At 38.5% G+C, this 9032-nt stretch overlaps 1 non-coding gene and 1 pseudogene across 1 annotated transcript; one reads left to right on the plus strand and one right to left on the minus strand.

Annotated features, from left to right (window-relative positions):
- The window catches only part of LOC148700645 (uncharacterized), an 8896-nt pseudogene extending 8114 nt beyond the window's left edge, over positions 1 to 782 (minus strand).
- A 1432-nt stretch (positions 783 to 2214) lies between these two features.
- On the plus strand, positions 2215 to 2321 carry LOC120105581 (small nucleolar RNA R71). The gene has a single exon (XR_005507940.2). It is a non-coding gene; the product is annotated as a small nucleolar RNA R71 (small nucleolar RNA).
- The last annotated feature ends 6711 nt before the right edge of the window (positions 2322 to 9032 follow it).

Raw genomic sequence — 9032 nt, forward strand, 5'->3', positions numbered from 1 at the left:
GGACTTACCCATTTACTATCTGAAATTGGGTAGATCATACCCGCATCTAGAAGTTTCAGAACTTCTGCCCTAACCACATCCTTCATGTTTGGGTTTAATCAACGTTGAGGTTGACGAGAAGGTTTGGCATCAGCTTCTAGGTAGATTCTATGAGTGCAAATTGAGGGACTAATTCCCTTGATATCAGCAATTGTCCACCCTATTGCTCCCTTATGCTCTTTGAGAATTTCTAATAATTTTAGTTCTTGACTTTGTTCGAGTTGGGATGATATGATCACAGGAAAAGTCTCTTCTTGACCAAGGTATGCGTACTTGAGCTCAGATGGCAAAGGTTTGAGCTCAGATGGCAAAGGTTTGAGCTCAAGTTTAGGTGCTTGAACACTAGATGGTAGAGGAATATTGTTGCGTGTGGGCAATTCTTCAAAATGAGATTTCCACCTATCTGTATCCAACAAAGGAGCTGAATCTAATATAGCACTGATTTCTCTAAAATTTTGGTTGATATCTGTATTTTCGAAATGAGTTAGGCATGTTTCTAAAGGATCAGAAGAAAGAGATGGGACAAGAGCATCTTCTACAATGAAGTCGATCAGATTAACTCCATGAATCTCATCATTTTCGTTGTCATTATCGGGTTGTTTGCAAATGTTAAATATATTAAAATCTATAGTCATATTCCCGAATGACATTTTCATTATTCCATTTCGACAGTTGATCAAAGCATTGGAAGTAGCTAGAAATGGGCGGCCTAGAATGACAGGTATTGGAGTGGTACAATTCATGACAGGCTGGATATCTAATACTATAAAGTCGACTGAAAAATAGAATTTATCAATTTGGACTAGTACATCCTCGACTACTCCTCTTGGTATCTTTATAGATCGATCGGCAAGTTGGAGAGTAACCTTGGTGGGTTTTAATTCACCAAGTCCTAATTGTTCATAAACTGAATAGGGCAGTAAGTTAACACTTGCACCTAAATCAAGAAGGGCTCGTTGTATCCTGAAGTTTCCTATGATACAAGATATGGTAGGACAACCAGGATCTTTATATTTAGGTGGGTTGTTGTGTTTGAGAATAGCACTCACCTGTTCAGTTAGAAAAGCTTTCTTTTGTACGTAAAGCTTTCGCTTTATGGTACAAAGATCTTTTAAAAATTTGGCATAAGATGGGATCTGCTTAATGGCATCTAATCAAGGAATATTAATCTTTACTTGTTTAAAGATTTCCGGAATTTTTTGGTCAGGTATTCCTTTTTTAGCTGCAAGCAAGCGCTGAGGAAATGGAGCAACTATCTTGTGATGCAGTATTGGATCATCTTGTTAATTATCATCTTCATCCTTCTTTTCAATAGATTTTTCAGGTTTGTCATCTTTTGTCGGAATTTCTTTGTTAATTATTTTTCCGCTACGAAGGGTTGTGACAGACTTAACTTGCTCAAATTTAAGTTGAGATGAACTTGCTTCATGGACCTCATGTTGACCCTTTGGGTTAGATTGAGGTTGGGCTGGAAATGTCCCTTTTTTCCTAATATTGAGTTGAGCCTCAATTCTACCTACAGAATTTTTAAGTTCTTGGAGTGATTGCATTGTATTCTAATTTATTTGAGTCTGCCCTTGCATGAAGGTTTGCAAAGTATCTTCAAGGGATTTCCTATGTGGTAGCACATAAGGAGTAGGAACAGAATTTCCTTGAGATTCATTGGCAGTGGGTCCATGTCTCCAGCTAAAGTTAGGATGGTTTCGCCAACTAGGATTATATGTTTCTGGAAATGGTCTTTTATAAGTATTGGTGAAATTTGCTTGATCATGCAACACTTCTTGAAAAGCAGGGATTGTAGGACAATCCTTGGTCACATGTGCATTACTCTCGCAAATTCCACATATACTTTCAACAATAGTTTGTGCTTTTCCTATATTAGCTTTGCTTAATTCCATGGCTTCAACCTTCCTAGTCAGATTAGCAATTTTTACATTGACATCATTATCATCTTTAATAAGATATATTCCTCCTTTTGCATTAGGTGCTATTTTAGATTTTTCATTTTTATCTGTTGTATCCCAAGCTTGTGCATTTTCTGCTAAAAGATCAAAATAATCCCAGGCTTCATTTGGTTCCTTACTCATGAATTCACCATTACACATCATTTCTACAAATTATCTCATATTGGAGGACAAACCATCATAAAAGAAACTAATGACCCTCCAAATTTTATATCCATGATGTGGGCAAGCAAGCAGAAGGTCCTTAAATCTTTCCCAACACTGAAAAAATGTTTCTCCATCTTTTTGTGCAAAGTTCATGATATTTCTTCTAAGTGTGTTTGTTTTATGTATTGGGAAAAATTTCTTTAAAAATTCTCTTGTCATTTCTTGCCAGGTAGCTATGGTCCTAGGCCTTAAGGAGTGTAACCATGACTTAGCTTTTTCCTTTAAAGAAAAAGAAAATAACTTAAGCCTAACTACTTCCTCAGTGACATCATTGAAATGAAGTGTTGAACACACTTCATCAAATTCTTTCAGATGCAAATAGGGACTTTCAGAATCAAGTCTGTGAAACTTTGGGAGTAATTGGATTATTCCTGGTTTCATGTCAAAAGCTCCCGCAGCAGTAGGAATAACCATACAGGATGGGGTACTGGTCCTAGTGGGTTGTAGATAATCACGAAGCGTTCTAATAGGTAAGTCATCTTGAAATTCATTATCTCCTTGATTACTACCATTATCTTCCATTTGATTATTTGAATTTTGAACAATTAAATTTTTATCTCTTGGTTCAACTCGAAATAATCTATTCGCTTTATCTCTCTCCCACAACAGCATATACTGAAATTTTATTTTATTTATTTATTTATTTATTTATTTTTGGGGTTGGTACAAGTACCACCTAAAGAGATCTAAACAAACACGCTAACAAAAATTTAATAAAAATTATGCATTAAAACATCACCCAACAATTTCTAATGTTTTCCTAAAAATTCTAGACAGCTCCTAACTGGTTTGAAGAGGACACCTAAGCCTCCAATCCGATCTAGTAACCTTAGTCGACCAGGTAAGCTCCCAGGTAAGTGGAGGGGTCACGATGTGTGTAGCAAAGGTCCCACTTAAAACCCACTTTCCTCGAACAGAAACTGTCTCCCTTTAATCACTTAGAGGGACAAAGCTTACTTAGACATCAACCCGGGCCATAGAGCGAAATTGGTGCAACTTTCAATGGTCTTCGTCCTATTGAGCTCGAATATTCTTAGGGGCCAATGTCTAGTTGATTTTAATTAGGCATAGGATATTTATGCACTGGGATGATTTTTGGGCTAAGGACGAGTGATGAAATCCCGACCTTATCTTTTTAATGGGTTCAGCCCTTAGATTATTTTATGCAAATGCTTTATACTATATGCAACAATCAAGAAGATTTTTAACATTTTATGTCATGACATTAAATTGCATTTGAATAGTTGATCAAGCAAATTAAAATTTTTTTTATTTTTTATTTTTATTTTTATTTATTTTATTATTATTTTAATTATTAATTTTTTTTAACAAGAGTAAAATTCTAATCTAGGAATTAAAATAGGACTAGTATGAACAAAATAGAAAAAATAATTTAAATACTCACGGCCGGAGTTCGTTCACTCCGGGAATCCAAAAAATGTGATCTTGATCTTCCTCGTTACTGGTCCCGCTTTGTGTCGTCCTTGAATTTGTAAAGATTTGAAATTTTAGCCGTGTTAAAAATAAAAAAAATTTGAAGAACTAGAAATTAAAAATTGAAATTTGCAGTCTTGTTCTCGTTCGCACGTTGCAAATCCCCGGCAACGGCGCCAAAAACTTGCTACGTTTTTGATCTTGTTCTTTTTAAAAGAGAAATTAAAAGTAGGATACCCCAAGTATAGGGTGTAGCGAAGTAATATTCTCGGTGAGTCCGAGATCGTATCCACAGGGATTTGACTATGAACAAAAACTAAAGGCTAATTTATATTCAGCTTGGGATAACTAAGGCATCGGGATTCAACTTAGTACTGCTTCATTCATTTCTTTTAATCACCTATTACCTCAGTTAGATCTGAGTGAAGACCTAACTGGAAAATAAAGCATTGAAAATCATAAATAAATGGATCTTTATGGACAGTATTGCATTAATTTTACTTTAGACTACAGGGATTTCTAAGCATCTGTTATACCCTGGGGGGAATAACAGATCAAACAAATGTATAAGTTTAAAGTAATTCCTAAACATTCACTGCACATAAATGATATTAAAATTTTAATTGATGATTAAAAGAATACATGAAAGAATACTAGGCTATTCCCTAGCCTTAGCTAAGAGAGATTTAGCTATCCATATGAGATGCAAGCATTTTTATAAAAGGAATTAGCATAGAATAAATAAAATAAAGCATAAATCCCTTTTTTTTTTCTTTGTTTGGTTCAAAAAAATAGGGCACTCTGTTTTCTCTCCGTGGCCTCTTCTCCTCTCTCGCTCGGCTGGGAAAGGTGTGGATGTTGGCTCCCCCTTGCTCCGTGTCCTTCTCCTTCTTTCACCGGATGATCCCCAAAAATGGAAGGCCTCCTCCTTCTCTTGCCCGGCTGGGAAAATCGGAAGAGGAGATGCTCCCGGATGGATCCTGCTGGCCGCCCTCTCCCTTCCGTCGGCTGCTTCTGCCTCCACCCGATGGTTCTCTTCCTCCTCCTTCTTTGCTCCATCCTCCCTCTCCTTCATCCGTCCTCCCTCTGGTTCCTCCCCCCTCCTTTTATAGACACCTTAAGCCTGTTGAAGGTGTGGCTGGGAATACGGATCGGGGTCGCAGCTGAAACGCATGGATTTGAATGCAGAACCCGTGGCCTCCCTCTGTTTGCTTGAGATGCGGGATGAATGAAGTTGAATCGACTTTGGGAGATCGCAGAAGCTGGAATGCTGCTGAGGCGGGATGTGGATGAGATGCTACGATGCTTGGAAGATCCACGGTCGGTTGGGAAGATGAGATTGGAGCGTTGTCTGTTTGTTGGAAGCCACGGACGATGGGATGAAGGAAACGTGGATGACCATTGGGAAGCTTCTCACGGCCGCTGGCTCGAACGGATGGAATGTGGCGACGGTTGGAAGACTTTGACGTTGGGAAGTTGCTGGGAAACGGATACTTGGTTTGAGAAGCAATTGAATTGCTTTGGGACTCTCGAGACGGCTCGGGGACACTTGAAGATGTTGGGAAATCACTTGCTTCAGCCCGTTGACATGGATACATGGAAATTTTAGGTTAGGAACTGTTGAGTCGCCTCATCACGGACACTGGAGAATTTGTTGAGCTCGGGTTGACAGGCATTGGGCTGAAACCCAGCGTTATTGAATCTCTTGAATTACTTGCACTCAGACAATAATAAAATATTAATTAATTAATTTTATTAATAAAGATTAGCTATAATACTGATTAAGATAATATGAAAATTTTACTTTTGTACTCTCATCACCCCCCCCCCCCCCCCCCTCCTGGGTTGTCTTCTTGGGCAACATAGTTGCCAACCATAAGGAACCAGGATTCAACCCCTCTATGTATGATAGATAATAACGACTGGTTTTCCAGCACTTGCAGAGTGTATTCAATAGCCTCTAATGACTCTCTAAAGAACTCCAACAATCAAGAAGCCTTCTTCAACCTCTTATCTTGGTATAAAAGCATCAAAAATTAATTGGAAACTAACTCTCAAGTGCTAATCATTAAAGAACATTCGATATAAGAGGACCCATCCAGCTCTCTTCAAGAAGCACACTCTTTGTAACACCTTGTCTCTTTACTTATTATTTGTTTTTGTAACAAGTGTTAAAAGCTGACTCTAAAACTTGGGGATAGATCTGATCGTGTCTTGAAATGGGTTGGTGTACAAGCTTGAGGATAAGCTTGGGGATTTGTTTGTCGGTAGAAAACTAACGGATTGTCTAATTATTGCAAATAATTAGTGGATTGAATTCTCAAGGAGATACCTTGGAGAGAGGAGAATCTCTTGCATTTGCTATGCTTGCTTTTACTCTATTGATTTTTGCTCTTCTTGATTTAGTTAGCTAAAACTTGCTTGAATTTCATCCATGAATTGGTATTTTTGTGATTGCATATAGCTTCACTTCACTTTATCATTGCACAACTTGTTTCATTGCATAATTAGCCATAGAATTTTCAAAGAACCCAATCCACCTCCATCTTGGGTTGAATATCTGGGCAATAGAATTGATATTTTCTTTTTGATTATTCTCTATATGAGAATGATAGCTGAGAGGAATTTAGTTCTTTCACTCTTTTTAAAATTTTAATAGGTTCTACGTGCATTGATTAATGGGAGTTATGTTTGGAAATCTCATATTTCAAGTTTTCAATTGGAAATTGAATAGAAATATTTTTCGCACCTCTTGAACATGGTTTTTTGATTGATCATACACAAATTAATCCACTGGAGGTTACAAATTTTTAATCCACTAGAAATTTATGATGTTTTATTCAAAAAAAGCTTTTATATTTTGCAATATCGTTACTAATAAGTTATGTCTAAATGTGATTTGTGATGCAAAGATAAAAAATGGCAAGGCAAAATAGGAGCATCGTAAAATCTGGAAAGGGAAAGAATGCTTTGATCTTGAGGAGAGGGAAAGCAACGTTTGTTGGCCCAAGAATATGGTCAATAGAAGGTGCTGCTTTAAGCACTTCATGGGGCTCACTGTCACCCTCTTTAGGTCCATGTCTCATGAACAAAAGCCAAGGGAGATTGGCACTCAATTTAGGTATCTTCTCAGACTATCGTATATCAAGTGTAGTAGGTCACTCCTTGATGCTTTGCTCTCCTTCTGGGATGATGATAAGGAGGTTTTTTGGTTTGATGAGGTGCTAGTGTTGGCAGCGCCAATGCCGGAACCCACTCACACCGGCACCACCACCAATATCGGACAAGCAAAGAGAGAATAAACGGATTAGCACTCTCTCGCTCCCTCGACACTGGACTCAAGGATCACTGCTTCGCTCCGCTACGAAGGGCAAAATATTACCCCTAGTATCAGTAGGGTAAAACACTTGAGCACCGCAGCGGATTATCAAATCAAAAGAAGAAGAAAAGAAGAAAGTAGCAAAGCGAACACAAAGATGTAACGAGGTTCGGCTACAAGTAGCCTACGTCCTCCACCGCTCCTTATCTCAATTAGGATGAACAGATTACAGAGATAGCATACACCCGAACGATCACAAGCGATCGCTCTACAAGAGATTCACACAGAATTCTTTTTTCACAAGAAGTAGGATCCCAAATCCCCTTCTTCTCTAGAACCCTAGCCTCACAAAACAAGAGTCTCTCTCAAAATATACTGGAATCTCATCCCCTAGGGCTCTCATGAGTCCTATATATAGTCTCAAGACCTTCAGATGATCATAGCCATTGAAACGCCACCAAAAATACCAAAGGAAACTCGTCCGTATGATTTCCCGCGAGCTCGAGTCGACTCGACTGTAGTTCGAGTCGACTCGGGCACGTCTGGACAAATCCTAGTATAACTGGCACGATCTCGGATCGACTCGACTGTAGCTCGAGTCGACTCGACGATGCTTCGAGTCGACTCGACCAACCTTCGGGTCGACTCTTACAGTCCAGACAGAAACATGGTTTTTCTTGGTCTTCTGGCTTTTCTCCTTCCGGGTCGACTCGACGGGCCTCGAGTCGAGTCGACTGTTCTCGAGTCGACTCGACTGTAGCTCGAGTCGACTCGACTGTAGCTCGAGTCGACTCTGACAGTCCGCCAGATATAACTATGCAGAATTGATTCTCCTTCAATTCTCTTCATCACCAATGGTCTCCACATACCCCAACAGCTAATACCTTTTGTAGGGTCTAATTTTGCCTTCTTCTTGGTTTGAGGGCCACTGGTGATGAGGTCAAACTATGGATGGAGGGGAAGGTCTAGTCTGACCCCTGATGGTGACCACAAAACGACAACTAAGGGGGTGCAATTAAGAATAAACTAAAATGTCTTATTGGAAAGTTTGAATAACAAGTTGTTGAGGATTTCACAAAATCATTATGGGCACTTTATGTTTTTGTGGTTGTTCTCTTCTCAACCATGCACTACTATGTTCCTAAGGTGTTATGTGCATGTATTGATGATTTGGACTACTTAGGATCATATGGTTGGGGTCTTGCGGTCTTGTTTTTCTTCGCTAGCAAATTTCTAGTTTAGCAGAGAGTGTGAGGAGAAGAAACCTCACTAGCAATGACTCTACTAAATATATGGATGATTGCACCATTAATCTGGTGGTAAACATCTTTATGTTCATTTAGAATTAATCATTGAAAGATATATTAACTTCAAATATAATGGTTACATTGGTTTATTTTTTTGTAGGCATAGGCTATTGAGCATGTGAATAGTATTCTCGGAAGCCACCAGCCACCATTCACCTATCAACAGCTTCTGTGTTAGAGCATTAGCCCATTTCTCCACAAAGTGAAGGCAATTGCTAAAGTTATATAGAAATTAAAATGTTTTGAGTTGTCATTGTTTTTTTCTTTATATCTACTATTACAATTCTCACAAGCTGATATGTAACTCAATTTTTTTGTCCATATTAGGTGTTGGAAAGGCTAGAGCCTAGGGAGGAGAGTTGCACCTTCTCTCGTAAGGAAGGGCATAGTGGCAGGTTGTGATAGAGGAGAGAGCATAAGAGACTTTAGAGGAGAGAGTACAAGATAGAGAAGAGGTCCATGTACACATTTATATTTATTATGCACATATTTGATATCTCTCCACATACTTAAATTTTGGAAAATGATGCTGCAAACTTGATTTTTAAAGTGTCATTACATGATGGATGCAATATGAATGGTAACTACTAAGGAAGTACTTTGGCACTACTTTGATAAATTGTTAGTGTCTGTCCATCATAATTTTGAGCTGCTAACCATGGTAGTGACCACAAGTATCTATTGAGCCTTCCAAAATCCGACAAAACTACTTCTTCTGGTCATCTATCTTTGTATCAAGTATTCTCTATGCTATGGGTAACA

The sequence above is a fragment of the Phoenix dactylifera genome, chromosome 11 (assembly GCF_051530095.1).
Source record: "Phoenix dactylifera cultivar Ajwa chromosome 11, Ajwa_hap1_PhDact_Kaust_v1.1, whole genome shotgun sequence".
Taxonomy (NCBI): domain Eukaryota; kingdom Viridiplantae; phylum Streptophyta; class Magnoliopsida; order Arecales; family Arecaceae; genus Phoenix; species Phoenix dactylifera.